At 42.8% G+C, this 3662-nt stretch overlaps 1 pseudogene; it reads left to right on the top strand.

Annotated features, from left to right (window-relative positions):
* The first annotated feature begins 269 nt into the window (after positions 1 to 269).
* Positions 270 to 2620, top strand: LOC147984619 (uncharacterized; annotated as a pseudogene).
* Positions 2621 to 3662: the final 1042 nt, after the last annotated feature.

Genomic DNA, 3662 nt, shown 5'->3' with positions numbered 1-3662 from the left:
TTGCATGCATCTCCACCAACCGTCGCACGTAGATAAGCCAACTGTAGTTGCAGCTTCCATTGGCACTGGTTGTTGCATGTCTGTGGGCTAACGTCGCAGCTCGCAGCCGTCTTGTGTAGGTGTCACCCCGCGTCCCCGCTTGTCACTCGCATCACTGCCCTCCCCCTCGCAACCAATTGGGGCCATGACCATGACCTATATCGGGTTACCATGGAGCACTCCTTCATTGGGGCCACGATGTCGGACGAGAGGAGGAAAAGGGTGCGGCGATGGCCAACCTCGTCGTGGCGTGCTACATACTGAATCCAAGCCTGGCGCTCGAAACTAGCCAGGCAAGCCATGGGTACTTTTCCTAAGACATGCTTATGGTTTCTTTTGCCTAAGCTTGTAATGTACTTAAGTATTACTGAGTAATAAAGGTTGCTTTCTTAGTCAAAAACAAAAATCGAGTCATGCCTGAAGTACAAAAATTCTGCCATTTGCAGTATTTTTACAGTTGAGTATCGGCAATAAATTGGGGAATCTCTCGTGATAGAAAATGACTATTTGATATGAGAACTACTAGATTTTAAAATAGTTTCACCGTGTACATTACACTGTATTGGAAATAGTTTCTCCTTGTAAGTTGCAACCTTGGACGTTCTCGTTGTTTACTTTGAAACAAACACGATGAATTTGGATGAGGAGTACTTCTACACCGAGTTCATGGATTCGTCTTTAGCGGATGACGACAAAGATGAGGATCAAACTGTGATGATGAGGTGATTCTTGAAAAAATGGAGCATGCGAAGAAGCATGTTACCAACTTCAAGGGTTCAACAAAGGGACATAGAGTGTTGAATCAGAATCTGCATATGAATATGTACAATGACTATGTTGCCCCTACGCCTTTTGAACACTACTTCTGACATTGATTCTGAATGCAACGACCATTGTTCATGCACCTGTACTCAGGTGTCAGGACCAATGGTGATTACCGCTACTTGTGATAGGTGTTAGGATTTCCCCGAAGAGGAAGGATGATGTAGTATAGTATAAGATAGTATTTACCTCAGTTAAGAACCAAGGTTTATCGAACCAGTAGGAGACACACAGAAACAAATGTCAATAGTACCTGCACACACACACAACTACTACTTGCACCCAACGCGGTCAAGAGGGTTGTCAATCCCCTTATACTCGTTAATGGCAAGGATTAATTCTGATAGTGGTAGATAGATAGATATAAAAGCAAAATTAAAGATAATAAATTGTAGCGGGTATTTTTAGGGTTTTAGTAATCATAAAAAGTGAATGGACCCGGGGGCCATAGCTTCCACTAGAGGCATCCTTCTCATGAGCATAGTACGGTGGGTAGAGAAATTAGTGTTGGGAAATTGATAAAAAAGTGCATAGTTACTTCAGTATTGTGGGATGAAGCACCTCATGATTATCGGGTGTGGTGGACTCTATATTCACATACAACGGGTGTAAGCCAGTTTTACACATGCGGAATACTTAGGTCAAACTTGACGAGCCTAGCATGTACATACATGGCCTCAGAACACAGAGGACCAAAAGGTTGAACACGAGTCATATAGTAGATATGATCAGCATGGAGATGTTTACAATTGATGACCACCCCATCTCACGTGATGATCAGACATAGGTTGGTTGATATGGATCGAGTAAACACTTAAACAACTTGAGGAATGTTGATTTAAGTGGGAGTTCACTAGTACCTTGATTATCTGAACGCATTATCATGAATACAGTCTAAATTGTCTTTGCAAAACTATGTTGTAGATCAATGACTCACGCTGCAACTCCCCTGAATTTTAGTGCGTTCCTTGAGAAAGAAAAGTTGAAATATGATGGAAGCAACTATGTAGAATGGGTCCGTAATTTGAGGATTGTCGTCACTGCTGCACAAAAGGATTATGTCCTTGATGCACTGCTAGGTGAACACCCGAAAATCTGGACGCTATGAACGTCTGGCAGACTAGAGGTGATGACTACACGATAGTTCAGGGCGCCATGCTTTACGGCTTAGAACCGGCGTTCCAAAGACGTTTGAGCACCACCGAGAATATGAGATATTCCAGGAGCTGAAATTGGTCTTTCAAGCTCATGCCTGGGTTGAGAGGTATGACACCTCCGACAAGTTCTTTAGCTGTAAGATGGAGGAGAACAACTCTGTTAGCGAGCACATACTCAAGATGTGTACTACAACCATTTGAATCAGTTGGGAGTTAATCTTCCAGATGAAGTAACGATTGATAGAGTTCTCCAATCACTGTCACCAAACTACAAGGGCTTTGTGATGAACTATAATATGCAAGGGATGGAGAAAATGATGCCTCAGCTTTTCACGATGCTTAAGGCGGCAGAGGTAGAAATCAAGAAAGAGCATCAAGTGTTGATGGTTCATAAGACCACTAGTTTCAAGAAAGGGAAGGGAAAGAAAGGGAACTTCAAGAAGAATGGCAAGGCAGTTGCCGCTCACATGAAGAAACCCAAGACTGCACCCAAACCTGAGACTGGGTGCTTCTATTGCAAGGGAAATGGTCACAGGAAGCGGAACTGCCCGAAGTACTTGGCAGATAAGAAGGCTGGCAAACGTCAACAAAGGTATATTTGATATCATGTTATTGATGTGTACCTTACTAACGCTTTTGCTCTTGTTTTGGACTCTAATTTGCACGATTCGAATGAAACTAACCCGGACTAACGCTGTTTTCAGCAGAACTACCATGGTGTTGTTTTTGTGCATAAATAAAAGTTCTCGGATTTGGACGAAACTTTTTGGAGAATTATTTTGGAATATATAATAATTTCTGGAACCAAGACCCACCGGAGGGGGTTCCCTAGCTGCCCACAAGACACCAGCGTGTGCCTTCCCCCTCTGGCATGCCCTGGTGGGTGGTGGGGCCCTTGGGGCTCCGCTGATCCTAATTCCAATGCTATAAAATCCTATTTTTCCAGAAAAAATAGGAGAGGAAGTTTCATCGCGTTTTACAATACAGAGCCACCGCCACCTCCTGTTCTTCATTGGGGAATCTTCGGTCTTCTTCATCAACAATTCCATGATGCTCCCCACAGGGAGTGAGTAATTCCTTCGTAGGCTCGCTGGTCGGTGAGGAGTTGGATGAGATTCATCATGTAATCGAGTTAGTTTTGTGAGGGTTTGATCCCTAGTATCCACTATGTTCTGAGATTGATGTTGCTATGACTTTGCTATGCTTAATGCTTGTCACTAGGGTTCGAGTGCCATGATTTCAGATCTGAACCATTCATGTTTCACCATTATATCTATGTTCTAGATCCGATCTTACAAGCCATATGCACCTATTACGTGTTATAATCTGTGATACGTCTCCAACGTATCTATAATTTTTTATTGTTCCATGCTACTATATTATCTGTTTTGGATATTTTATATGCACTAATGTGCTATTTTATATTATTTTTGGGACTAACTTATTAACCCAGAGCCCAGTGCCAGTTTCTATTTTTTTCCTTGTTTTTGAGTTTTACAGAAAAGGAATATCAAACGGAGTCCGAATGGAATAAAACTTTACAATGATTTTTCTTGGACCAGAAGACACACGTAGGACTTGAGGAGGAAGTCAGAAGAGTCCCGAGGACTCCACAAGCCCTCAAGGCGCGCTCTAGGGGGGGAC

This window comes from Triticum urartu, chromosome 2A (genome assembly GCF_056163025.1).
Source record: "Triticum urartu cultivar PI428250 chromosome 2A, HENAU_Tu73, whole genome shotgun sequence".
Classification (NCBI taxonomy): domain Eukaryota; kingdom Viridiplantae; phylum Streptophyta; class Magnoliopsida; order Poales; family Poaceae; genus Triticum; species Triticum urartu.
This window is presented reverse-complemented; position numbering and strand designations above follow the sequence as displayed.